Raw genomic sequence first — 14,457 nt, forward strand, 5'->3', positions numbered from 1 at the left:
ATATTAAGTAAATAATGAAAAAAAAAGGAAGGCAGATTTGTTAAGAATTGAGAAAATGGGACAAGATGAGCCAGTTGCGTATCAACCAAATCAGCCAGACCAGAGCCCTGGGTTGTGTATTGAAGGTGGATATTCCTACCGCCCACCAGATTATCTACCATGAGATAATTTTAGTGTTTACTCAGAGAATACTTTTATATGTCTGACACTGGATGTACCTTCTTCACCTGTGAAGACAGATTCTGCTTAAGAATGTTTTTTATTTCCGAAGGTAGCTTGTAATTAATTAAACTGGAATTCATTTTCCCAAACATTTACTAAATACTTGGCAATTAAATTTTAGACCAGTGCATAAAACACCATATCTTTTATAAAATAGTTGCCAAGAATCAAACTGGTAAAGTTACTGGGCCCCATGAATTCTACCTGTGGGCTCTGATGGCCACTCCAAGCTTGTTGGTAGCCTATGGAGAACTGGGGCTCAGAGGTGACATTAGAGAAGCATTTGTCCAAATGTCTCATCTGGGTATGAGTAACTTTCCTTGAGAACCTGGGGAAGGTTTATTAGAGATGTGCTTGTCTGGACCCTGCACCAACTTGCTCAGTTAGAACCTGGGGGAAGCGGACCTCAGACATATGTCATAGAATAAGGTCCTCAGGTAATTTTTATGCATCCTAGATTTTGAAGCCCCCAGAGCAGCTGAGTGGTGGGTATGGAAGTAAGCTTCTAGATTATGTTTGACAAAAGCCATGAAGCCACTGTAGTTTAAGTGTTAATAAAGTGCAAAGTTGATTCTCCTATAAACTCTACTGTCTTTCCCTCTTTGGGTATGTATCCTGCATGTTGCCTTTTGTAATTTTTTTTTCCCTTCAAAATTGCCTTTGGGATTCAATGGAACTTAATTCAGTTCACTCTCATGTGTGTGTTGGGGATCTGAGAATATCTTATGGAGTTGAAGAATATGTAAATCAACCATTATGAAGTATTTGGATGAAGGAAATCCTCAAAGGAAGGCATATCTGTTAAGGTAACATCGGCTCCAGTAAGAAACAAATAGATCAATGCAACAGTTTGGCATAATAGAAGTTTATTTCTCTCACATAACAGTTCAATATGGGGCTGGAGGCAGTGGGATTGGGAGGAATCTGTTCTATGTGATCATCTGTGAGCCAGACCCTCTGCCATCTCCAACATGTGCCCCTGAGGTTGCTCTGGAAATGAGGCATCCAGCCTGTGAGTGTGAAAAGAGTACAGAAGGGAGGTTTTCACAAGCCAAGTCTGAGGGTGGCCCTTACCACTTCCACTAACCTAATATTCCATTATCTAGTTACATTACCAACCTAACACCAAGCGAGGCTGAGAAATACTGTTTAGGTGAATGTATAGGTAAAAGAGGAAACAGTCTGTGGGGCACCTATTTGGCCTTTCCCCATAGACTATTACTTCAAATTTTGGGGAGAAATTTGAAGAGGCTTTCTGAATGTACTCACATGTTAGATAATGCAGGGATGATTAGATTATGACTGATACAATCTCATAGGTGGATTAATCCATTTGGTGTTTAATCCATTGATAATGAATGAGCTACTCTAATCAGATGGTGGGGTGAGGCCAGAGGATGTGAGTAACTGGGGGCATGTCCTTGGACTATATTTTATCACTGACCCCTCTGTTGCCCACTCCTCTTCCCAAATGCCATGAGCTGAACCTTTCCTTCACTGTGCCCTTCAGCCATGATTCCTGTCTCATCTCAGACCCAGAGCAATGGAGTTGGCCAACCGTGGACTCAGCCTTTTGAAATTATGATCCCAAGTGAACTTTCCCTTCTCTAAATTGTTCTTGTCATGTATTTTGGTCATAGCAAAGAAAAGAGGATTAACACATTAGTATATTCTGAGGGTCTGTCTACCCTCTGAAGTTTAGTCAGTTCCTAGAGACAGAAAATGATTTGTCTGAGATTATCCCTTGCAAATGCAAGCCAACCAACTCAGATTCTCCAAGTCCAAACTCCTCCTTCATGGCATTCTCACACTCAGGCACTATCCACCTGTCCTGGATCATCTGAAGCAAGGTATTAGATGATGAGAGACAGTCCCTTTATCCCAGAGCCCGCTGAAATTATTCACACTAGCTAACAAGATTTCCTTCCTTGCCTCACTTGTTGCTTCTTGTGGAAACCACAATAAAGATTCTTGTCTCCTTCTCCTCCTGTATCTTGATTGACCTTAAGCTTCCTCATGTCCTGCACTCATGGTGCAACATGCCTCTCTTCTTGAGAACTGTGAGTAGCAAAGTCTCCTCTTAATGACAGTCATCTTCAGATGTGTTTACTTTACTGTAACTCAAAATTTCTATTAATGCACGACATTTTAAAATAATACCATTTGTTGTTTATTCTATGCCATGCAGGAGAATGACTGATTTAGACAACACATGGTCTCACTCAATCCTCACAACCACCCTTTGAGGAGGATTTAATCATGACCCCTTTTTTACAGATGAGGAAACTTAGGCCTAGAGAAGTTAGGTCCCCTGCAAGCGTGTAAGTCCTGTCAGATTCCAAAACCCCACAACTTTAATCATTATACTCTATAACCATGTGTGGAGGGCCTACTAGGTGCCAAAATATGGCACAAGACAAAGGCAACCAAGTCCACAGCTAGGGGCTTTGGACCTTGAGGAAAACCCCTTCCTCATCCCCAGACCCTGGAGATGATCTTGGCCTCCGCCTCCTCACTGTGCTCTTGAACTTGCCAATTCTTGGGCCATATTGACACACCCTGTGAACACCCTTCCCCTTCTCCTTGCCTCTCAGAGAAAACGGTAAATTATAAATAAACCACATTTATTCATGTATGAATTCTGAGCATCTAGCATAGTACTCAGAAATATTTTGCATACTATATAGCACCTAACAGGCTTTCAGAAAATATCAGCAGATAGGTGGGTGGATACTGTCACCATGCTCAGCAGGGAGTGTCCTCAGGGAGAAGAACCAGAGCTGGGGGACCGGGACTTCTGGCAGTGAGAGAGCGCTCCATTTAGAGCACATTGGTGTGATATTACATTTCTTTTGAAATGCAACAGAAAATCCACTTCCTCCAGGAGGACTGCCAAGTGGTGTCCCAGAACAGGACAAGTTGTACCTTCATGGGAGGGAGACTGGGAAGCGAGAGGGTGGAAATGCCATCGTTAATCCACCAAGCAGCAGGGGTAGGGCTCTTGGCTCCAACAGGCCTGGCTAGAAAAATAAAAGGCGCTGGAGTTGTGCACTTCCCCTGTTCCCCCCCCCCCCTGCTCTGTGAAGGACTAAGAAGGCAGCAGCAACCGTTCCAGTTCATTTACAAGCCTCTGGCTATTTTTAGTTCATTGATCCCTGGGGGGCCTTGCTGGGCTCAGGCTTTCAGGCCAAAGCTGGGGAAGGCTTCAGCATTCTTTTCACAGAGCAGGTACTCTGCTCCCCTTCCGCCTCCAGAGGCCTTACCACTTTTCTTGGAGCTGGAATAAGAAACGCAGTCAGGGGAAGGAGGGGATTGAAATGAGAAAGGGAACCATTAAAGAGGCAGTTGAGTGACCCAACAGGTCCAAGAGAACCATCCTTTGAATGCAAGTTGGAAAATGTGGATAGGGCCACTGACATGCCTGGGGGGGGGGGGGCTATCTCCACCAGCAATAGTAGCTGAGGTGCCCACTGCTGCTTCAGAAAACAGAGAACAAGATGGACAACAAAGACGGATGGCCATCTAGAAGCCTTCTGATCATTCTTCCTTTCCCTGGTTCTTTGGCCAGTTCATTTATTTGGGTTTTTTTGGGGGTGGGGGTGGGTGGGTACTGGGGATTGAACTCAGGGGCACTCAACCACTGAGCCACATCCCCAGCCCAATTTTGTATTTTATTTAGAAACAGGGCCTCACTGAGTTGCTTAATGCCTTGCATTTCCTGAGGCTGGCTTTGAACTTGCAATCCTCCTGTCTCAGCCTCCCAAGCTGCTGGGATTCCAGGTGTGCAACACCATGCCAGGCTATAATATATATATATTTAATTCAATTCAATTAATATATAATTATTAATATAATATATAATATTAATCTAATTCAATATGTATAAGTATATATTTAATTCAATACATATGATTTATTTAGTTTTTCTCTTTCCACAGTTATTATTGGTGCATTATAGTTGAACATGGTGACAGGATTCGTACATGCACACTGGCCAGTTCATTTCTTATGATCATCAACTGTTTCTAAAAGTGAAGAGGGAGAAGGGTGGAGAAACTCAAATTAGGCTTTCTTCTCAATGCCTGTAATTTAAAGATGAATGTCAGTGGTGGGAGAGATGAAAACCACTGCTTGAAAAAGATCACCTGTGGCCCTTGGGAATTACTGATGGATTCGATTCTCCTTCCCTTCTATGTTTCTGATTGGCAGAGGTGATGGAAAACAGGCTCTTTTTTTGCTTATTACCTTTATAACCCTAGAAGTACAGGAAATTATGATCTGCCCCCACAAAGTGTAGGCTGCTTTATTTAAGACATTTTGTAATATTGCCTTTGTTCCAATGATTTCTAAGCAGAAAGGTGAGTCATGGTAGTAACTCAACACTGGTTGAGCTGATTTATGTCACCGAGAAGTCATAAGTAAATTGAATTTTAGTATATTTGTAAATTGGATCATATTTTCAATATCCCGGACGGCACAATAGGAGTTATGGGACTCCAGGTGTGAATCTTAGAAACCTCCTCTTACCTGGATCACTTGGCAGAGTCCATCACAGTGGCCCAGGGCATCCTTCTTGAGACAGGTATGATTCCTTGACCCTCACATTCACCCGTCTTGCCCCATCAGGTCCCCAGCTTCCTCTGCTGTCCTCGCTGCCTCTACCAGACTTCCATCCTCTGGAGGGACCTACAATTTTACCTTGGTCCTCCTGACTCCTTTCCTTCTTCCTAGTTAGATCTGGGGGCTGTCTGATCCCACACACCGATGACTCCCACATTTCCATCTCCAGCTGGAGCTCTCCCTGAGTCCTAGCTGGACACACATCAATGCCTGCTGCACATCTCCAGCTGCACGTCTGATGAGCATCTCAAACTCAACAGGGGCAAAACTGAACTATTGCTGTTTCTCCTTCCTGATACATCTCTGCCCTAGTGTCCCCCTCACTGCATGTGGCTTTGGCTACGGGTGGTCAAAGCCAAAATCCTCAAATCATTCTATTTCTCTTTCATCTTTGATCTTCACATCTAATTCATTCCTAATCTTGTTGATTCTGATCCAATATAAAATGAGGATCGGTTCACCTCTTAGCCCTTCTGCTGCACCCATCATACACTACTGTCACTTCGACGGAACCATCTCAGCCACCTCTTCCCAGGTCCCTGCTTCCACTTGCCTCTCCAGTCCATCCTCCACAGAAGAGAGCAATCCTTTGGAGGTGTCAGACCCTATCGCTCCTCTGCTTCAAGCCCTTATGGAGAATAAAGGCCAGTTTCTTCATCTAGGTCTTCAAAAACTCTAAATCAAAGATGGACAAACTCTAGCCAATATGTTTCCTCCCTTGCTTGTTTTTGTAAATAAAATCTCACTTGAACACCCCACATCCATTTAGGTACGGATTGTCCATGGCTCCTTCGGCGGCGCAGTAGGTCAGCATTGCATAGCTGCAGCAGACACTGAGCCTGAGCTAGTAACTTTCTGGCCCTTGGTGGAAACCATTTGCCAGCCCTGTTCTCACCATCTGCCTCCTACCTGACTCTCTGTCCACAACCCCCTGTGTTCTAGTCACTGTCGGCTTCCTCTCCCCTCCCTGCCAAGTTCAGTCCTCCACCTGTCATCTTTGTCCTTGTAGTTCTTGCTTGTTTTGTCCTGTCCCCATACCTACACATGGCTGCTTCCTCATCACTGAGGTCACAGCTCAAATGTCATCTCCTCAGAGGGTCCTGTGGTAGGTAAAGCATCCCCATGCCACTTATCTTCTACCAGAATATCTTGTTTTTCCTTCTTCATGGTATGGGCCTGCCATCAAAGGGTGGGGTTATATATGTGACTGTGTCTTTTGCTGCTGTGACTAAAGGACCTGATCAGCATAATTATAGAGGAGGAAAAGTTTATTTGAGGGCTCACAGTTTCAGAGGTCTCAGTCCATAGGAGGCCAGCTCCATTCCTTGGGGCTTGAGGTGAGGCTGAACATTATGGCAGGAAAGGGTGGCAGAGGAAAGCAGCTCACATCACGATGAAGGCAGAGAGAGACACTCCTGTTGCCAGATACAAATATATACCCAAAGCTGCACCCCAATTCCCACTTCCTCCAGCCACACCCTACCACTTTAGTTAATCCCATCCCTTCACAGATTAACTCACTGATTAGGCTAAGGCTATCACCCAATCATTTCTCTTCCAAACTTTCTTGCACTGTCCAACGTGAGCTTTCGGGGGACACCACATCTAAACCATAACAACATCTATGATCATAAGTCTGAAATAATGAACTAATTATTTATCTTCCTCACTAAAATGTAAGACCCCTCAGAACAGAGACTGAGCTATTCACCTTTGTGTATCTAAGATATAGTCCTAGGCTTGGCATGTAGAAGGCAGCAAATATTTGTTGACTGATCAAAACTTTGCAAAGCAAATTATTCTATATAGTATAACCAATCCGATCTTACTGCGCTATGATAGTTGAGGTGTTCATCTATCAAATTTTCTTGATGTGGTTTGTATCTATACATTTCCACTGCTGGCCAAATCTTTTCAAAAGCCATGTGCTGTTGCTTTTGTTGTTACATAATTAGTATCTACCTATTGTTGAGGTCTCTGCTCAGACTAAATACTTACAAGTCTTATCCTATTTTAATTCTTACAGCAGCCATGAGGGAGGTGTTGCCCTTTAGAGGTAAGGAAACTAGGGCACTTGCCCTGGGTCACACAGCTAAAAACTTCCAGAGCCAGAATTTTAATATATAGCTATGTGTCTCCAATCCCATGTTGTTACTGTTACCCCAAGTTGTGAGTCTCTTCAAAACTGTTTACCAATAGTCAACCAATCTTAATGTGTGGATGGATTAGTTGGAAACATCCTGTCAGTCTCCAGGGGAAATTCAGCTATTTCTACAACATCCACCAAAGGCCTGGGTGTTCCCATTCTCTTCAGATTCCATCCCAGTCAGAGAGTTGACAGAGCAGATCCTTTTGAGAAGTGCAAAATCTCTCCCCACCTTGATATTAGTGACTAAATGGGGGTTGGTGAAGATGATCTGCTTTTCAGAACTTCTTACAAAAGGCCCGTGGCCTTGGAAAGGATAGCACTTTATCATAGCTAAACTGACAGCTGTCTGAGTGTGGTGCTGGGGAGAGGACCCTGACAGAGAGGTGAAGAAGAGAGATGTTGGAGACCTGGTGGCAAACTGTGTCCACTCTGTCCATTCTCAGCAAGGTACTACAGTTAGAGAGGGAAAAGGATGTATTCCCTAAAATTAAGCAAATAAAAGTAGGTTTATAGCCAGGTGCCATGGCACATACCTGTAACCCAGTGGCTAGGAAGGCTGAGGCAGGAGGGTCTCAAGTTCAAAGCCAACCTCAGCAAAGATAAAGGGATGAGAAATTTGGTGAAACCTTGTCTCTAAATAAAATACAAAATAGGACTGGAGATGTGGCTCAGTGGTCGAGTGCCCCTGAGTTCAATCCCTAGTACACCCCTCCCCCCAAAAAGGTAGGTTATAATGGGGTATGTATGGCATTTTCTAATTTTCTATATACATAGCAAGATCAGAAATCTCCATACCTGTTTACAATGCATAAATGTGAGTAGTGGCATTAAGAGTGAGTTTTCTATTTTTGCTTTTATGTATTTTCTGGATTTCCTTTTGTGAACTATTACATTCATAGAAACTATTACATTTTTAATAGTGTCTAAGCTTTGATCCTTGATCACTGGAAAGGAGGCGTTTCCCAGCCCCTTCCTACCTACCACCTACCTCCCCATTGCAGAAATTCTGTAACTGGACTGTTCTGGTGGCTATCAAAGGGTCCCTGTCTTCAAAGCCCTCTTAGCTCCAATGTTTCCTGCACACAGCTTCAGTCTCTGGCCATGCACCTGCCCAAGCCACTCCTTAGCACTTATTCTCCTGGGCCATAAGCCTAGCCACACTGTCTAGATGGGAAGTAAGGATTTCCAAAGGGCAGGTGTGGGGCCCCCAGAAGTGAGTTGTAGATCTAGAGGAGAACAGCCCTGGAACATTTAGTGACAGTGAATTTCCTTGGGTGATTCCACATGCCCCAATCACCTTCCACTCCTGGGTTTCTTTAATGATAGCTAAGGTAAGCCAGGGGCTGCCTAGGGAAAAGACCTCTTCTCTCCCCTACCCCTTGCAGATGAGCCAGCCTCGGGGAGGTTGGATGATACTCAGGAAAACACGGAGGGGCATTTATCTCACTTATACATTTTTCTTCCATTAGCCTGAAAAACTTTCACTGGAAAAAGACAGTCTGCTTGGCGTGCAAGCTGCTTATCAAATCAGGCTGCAGCAGTCACATTAGTCTTCAGCAGTCGGGCCCATTTCAGAGGGTGCAGACGGAGGGGAGTCTGGAATGATGAAATGTCATTAAGTGGAAAAGAGACTGTTACAAAGTAGGCTGGGTCCACGTTTGTCAAAGAATGTGGAAAACATTTGTATACATAAGAGTGGAACTCGGTGCCACAAGTGCTTCACGTGGCAATATTTAGTTGTTTGTACTTGTGGATATTCACATGTACTTTTTAGTATTTTCAAATATTTGCTATAACCAGTGTGTATTATTTTATAAATATGTAAGGACAATTATGCTTTTTAAAATTAGCTGGCAGGGGATGGATCGTAAATGGGTGGAGGAATCTCAGGGAAATAGGAGAAAGCTCAGTGAAGCAGAGGAAGGGATGGAGGGGCAGGGAGGAGAAACAGGAAAAAGGAAGACGGTGGAATGGATCTGACCTGACTTTTCTACATACATATATGAATATAATACAATGAATCTCACTGTTATGTGTATTCACAAGGCACAAATTTTTAAAAAATACTATAAATAAACAGCAGAAAGATCAGTAGAGTAGAGGAAAGGAAATAGGGGATGGAGGGGGAGGAGAGGGAAAGGGGAAGCACTGGGGACCGAAACAGAGAAAATTATATTCCATGTTTGTATAATTATGTCAATGAATCCTAATATTATATATAACTAGAATGAACTAATAAAAAAAAAAGTAATAAGAAGCGCCAAAACAGAAACTGTGATCTTCTGTTTTTGGTGGGTTCACTGTGTAATTTTCTTTCATGTTTGTTTAAAGTTTTTATCATTTAAAAACTATAATCCTGGCACTTTGACATAAACATTTTTTAATGTCACTTGTATTCTTTCCTCACCCCTATATTAACATAAATTCTTCGTGTATTCACACAGCTTACTAGACAGGTATGGGATAGCTGTGTGTTTACTATGCCATTCACCACCAGTAGCTTAGCAGGGCTCTCTTGGTAAAGGAAGCAAGGTATGTGGTGTGAAATTGTTTTAGGGTCTGGTATCCCCAAAGTGTATATATTTTTTGATGGTTTTTTGTTTTGTTGGTACCAGGCATTGAACCCAGGGGTGCTTAATCACTGAGCCACATCCCCAGTCCTTTTTGTATTTTATTTAGAGACAGGGTCACACTGAGTTGCTTAGGGCCTTACTAAATTGGTGAGGCTGACTTTGAACTCAATCATCCTGCCTCAGTCTCCTGAGCCACTTAGATTACAGGCATGTGCCACTGTACCTGGATCAAAGTATATATGTTTTTAACAAATTATTTTACTTGGTAAAGAATAGGTTACTGGGCCTTAACCATAAACAACTCCTGGGTATTAATATTTTAACTGTCATTTTAATAACTGTAATCCTGAAATACAGTGAAGGTTCTCACCTGAGTCTGAAGAGAGGTGATCAGTGGGGGCATGTAGGGGTATTCCCACTATCTGATCTGATGTTCTTATTTTAATGATACCTAAATTAGTTTCAAAATATGGGAAACTAAAAAAAAGGAAACATTCAACAAGCCTATTTTTTTTTTTTTTTAGTGATAGAGGGAGGGAGGGAGAGAGAGAGAGAGAATTTTTTAATATTTATTTTTTAGTTATCGGCGGACACAACATCTTTGTTTGTATGTGGTGCTGAGGATCGAACCCGGGCCACACGCATGCCAGACGAGCGCGCTACCGCTTGAGCCACATCCCCAGCCCAAATCTGCCAATTTTTAAAATCATGTTTTTGGCCTTATTATTATTATCCAGAGAGTTCCTTATATGTTCTGGAACTAATGACTTTATCAGATATGTGTTTTGCAAATATTTTCTCCCTTTTTGTGCTTGTCTTTTTGTTCTCTTAAAAGCATCTTTTGAAGAACAGATGTTTTCATTTTGAAAACATTCAATTTATCTTTTTTATGAATTATAATTTTTGATTTTATATCTACAAATCTTCTAACTTAAGGCCACAAAAGTTTTCCCCTAGAAGTTGTATTTTTTTGGTGTTTTACATTTAGATCTATGATCCATTTTTACTTAATTTTTAATTATGATGCCAGGCATTGATCAAGTTTCTTTTTTTTTTTTTTTACATTTGGAGATTTGATTGTCAGAACACTTTGAGTAACCTGCACATATGTTTACTGGGCAGTTAAGTAAACATACAGTGGATTTCAATATGCTCACCTGTGTGTTCTTGGTAATTCTTTCAATCATTCATTTACTCAAGTATCTGAAATACTTGAAAATGCTATTGATACCAAATGTTATGGTTTAGGTCTGGTCTAAGTATCCAGCAAGGATCCATTGTGATTAAAGTTTTGGTACCTGTGGTGGTGTATTTGGGGAGTGGTGGAACTTTGGGAAGTGGAGTCCAGTGGGAAGTCCTTAGGTCATGTAACCACTTGAGTTCTTGGTGAAAGTCTGACCATGCCCATCCTCTTTCTCTCCGCTCTTGTTCAAAATGTGACTGTTCCTACATGCACTTCCACCCTGGTGCGTCACCCTCCATACCCTCACCAATGGAGCCTCTGATTCTGGACTTTGAACTTCCAAAGCTGTAAGCTAAATAAAACTTTTCTTCATAAGTTAGCTGACTCAAGTATATAATTGTAGGAATGCAAAGTTGACTGATAGACTAATTGAGAATGACCACTGTCTTAAGGTGTTTACCATGTTGTGTAGGAGACATAAAATGTCAACAGTAGCTGGGTGCAGTGTGCACGCCTATAATCCCAGCAGATCAGCACTGAAACAGGCAGGAGTCTTGCAAGTTCAAAGCCAGTTTCAGCAATTTAGTGAGGTCCTAAGAAACTTAATGAGACTCTGTCTTGAAATACAAAATAAAAAGGACTGGGGATATGGCTCAGTGGTTAAGTGCCCCTGGATTCAAACCCTAGTACCAAAAACAGAAACAAAAACAACACTTGTCAATAATATATAACCATAAAATGATGCAGAGAAAAACAATCTGTAAATCATCTGCCCAAGCATAAAATATGAATCATTTTGTCATTCAGGTCAAGAGCCTACCAAAGTATTCATGAAGAAGCAATGTAACGAGCTGAGAATGGAGATAACTGAGTAAAAACCCATCCCTTTGGACAACTGCATGATGAATGCATTGGGGAAATGCCAACTCAGGAAAATTTAAATGGGCATGTTGAAATGCTGGAAGGTTAGGGAGAACATTGACCTGAAAAAACTCATTTGGCAGCTTTAACAAAGTCGTATCAGTATTCTGGGACTCCATTTCCACATCTATCAAAAGGAGAACTTGGACCAGGTACTCTATGTGTTCCTTTCAGGAAAAATAACACAAAACCGAAATTTTGATGCTATAGCACTGAAACAGTTACAATCACATTAGGTGGCTTGATTGATGCTAAACTGAAAGATCTAACTATTGAACCAATAGGCAAATATATCTGTGTGTGGTGATGGAATTAAAGAACATTTCTCATAAGTTAAGATTATATACCACATTGTTTGAGAAGGAACATTCATGAGAAAATGAATCAGTGGGCATTATTGATATATTCAAAACCTTGTAAGAAGATCTGTGTAAAGTTTATTGCAGTATTTCCCATTCATCAATGATTACTCATTTCCCCCATTATGTCCAGGGACCTGCTAAAAGACAGGAAGTAAAAGGTATTTTAAAAAGAAACATTTTTTTCTGGATGATGAACTAGAAAGAGGGGAGCCAAATTAAAGAATTGGCCTTCGTTAACATTTCGTGTCATGTGGAAAAGAATGAAACTGATATCAAACATCTTGATTTGGGAATGTCAGTCTAATGGGAACAATCTTGCAAAATTTTATGAAGCCAGGGGGTGATTAAGGTAAGCCAGATTATATTAATAAGGTGACAGGCATCCAAAGTTCCAGTTAAGGCAAAGAGCAGTGGTACAGTATTCAACAGGGACAGCAGCCTCCACATTCCAAAAAGCTTGTGGAGCCAAAAAGAGTAAAACATGTCATGGCCATCAATTACCCCTATTAGGATGTGGGTTAATTCTGAGTGGAATTCAGCATGGATCAGAAACATTATTCTTTTATAAAAACCACGGGGGCCTCTAGACTAGAAAACCACCAACAGAATCCTGATTGCCAAATGTTAAAGAAAACCCAATTGGGCAGAAGGATTTATGTCGTTCTAGAAATGTAATCATGTGATACCAGATTTTTTTTAATGACTTCATCTATAAATAAAAAAAGTTCAACAGATATGATTAGCAATAAAAGTATTAACATTCTGAAGAGAATAATGAATCTCATTACTCCAAGGAAAGATTAAGAATTATAATTTGAGAGGGCAGAGCTGGTGCTTAGAGACGGCAGGAGCTCTTTGGCCATGGCTGTCGGGTCGAACCAAACCAGGATGCCACTGTGTACGTGGGGGGCCTAGGTGAGAAGGTTTGTGAACCACTTCTGTGGGAACTCTTTCTCCAGGCAGGGCCCGTGGTCAACACCCACATGCCAAAATATAGAGCCGCTGGTCAGCACCAAGGTTATGGCTTTGTTGAATTCTTGAGTGAGGAAGATGCTGACTGTGCCATTAAGATCATGAACCTGATCAAACTCTATGGACAGCCAATATGTGTAAACAGGGCATCTGCTCACAACAAAAACCTGGATGTAGGGGCCAACATTTTCACTGGGAACCTGGACCCAGAGATTGATGAGAAGCTGCTTTATAATACTTTCAGCGCCTTTGGGGTCATCTTACAAATACCTAAAATTATGTGGGACCCTGATACAGGCAACTCCAAAGGTTAAGCCTTTATTAATTTTGCTTCGTTTGATGCTTCGGATGCAGCCATTGAGGCCATGAATGAGCAGTACCTCTGTAACCGCCTTATCACTATATCTTACTTGTTCAAGAAGAACTCTAAGGGGGACCGCCATGTGTCAGCAGCTGAATGACTTCTAGTAGCCCAGAACCCACTCTCCCAGTCTGACGGTCCTTATTAGCTATTCACAGATGCACCCCTTCCACTTCCACCTCCATTCCTGGGGTGCCATCATTGGGGTCTTGGCTTCCTCCACCAGGCATGCCTCCTCCTATCTCCTTGCTACCTCCAGTGCCGCCTCCTGGAGCCCTCTCACCTCCGGCCATGCCCCCACCACCTATGCCTCCTGGGGCTGGAGGACATAGCCCTCCATCATCAGGAACCACAGGGGCTGGACATCCTGGTCATGGACATTCTCACCCTCACCTGTTCCCACCAGGTGGGATGCCCCATCCAGGAATGTCCCATATGCACCTGGCCTACATGGTCCTCATGGCTTAGGATACTCACATGCTAGACCTCCACGCTCTGGGGGGCAACCACCACCCCGACCCCCACCTGGAATGCCTCATCCTGGACCTCCTCCAGTGGGCATGCCCCCACTGCCAGGATCTCCACTTGGATCTCCCATGGGTCACCCAGGTCCTATGCCTCCTCTTGGTGTGCGTGGGCCTCCTCCACTGATACCACCTCATGGATACACTGGCCCTCACTATGGCTATCAATGGGGGCCCCCTCGCCATCCAGACGCCCCCACCTTTAGCTCCCTGTTGTGGCCCACTTTGGGGCCCTTTCCCTTGCTAAATTCTCATTCTTCTTCCTCCTGTTATATCCTTCTGATATCCTTTCCATTCCTTGGACCAATCAGAGTTGCTGCTATAGCTCCTTGGGGCTAGGGCATTAATCCCTCTCAGTCTCCCACCAATGCAATTGTTTTTAAAGGAGGTTTTTCTTTTCTTTTTTAAATTATTTATTATTTTTTTATTTTTTACATTGGTCCTAAGTGTTTTGCAGATGCCCAGAGAAAATAAAACTATGTTGCTTGTTTAAAAAAAAAATAATTATAATTTGAGCCAGGTGCATGCCTGTAATCTCAGCAGCTCAGGAGGAGGCTCAGGCAGAAGAAT

General features: G+C 42.6%; 1 pseudogene; it reads left to right on the forward strand.

Moving 5' to 3' along the window:
- The window catches only part of LOC101966827 (splicing factor 3B subunit 4 pseudogene), a 37,978-nt pseudogene extending 23,752 nt beyond the window's left edge, over window positions 1-14,226 (forward strand).
- Window positions 14,227-14,457: the final 231 nt, after the last annotated feature.

The sequence above is a fragment of the Ictidomys tridecemlineatus genome, chromosome 3, assembly GCF_052094955.1.
Source record: "Ictidomys tridecemlineatus isolate mIctTri1 chromosome 3, mIctTri1.hap1, whole genome shotgun sequence".
Lineage (NCBI taxonomy): Eukaryota > Metazoa > Chordata > Mammalia > Rodentia > Sciuridae > Ictidomys > Ictidomys tridecemlineatus.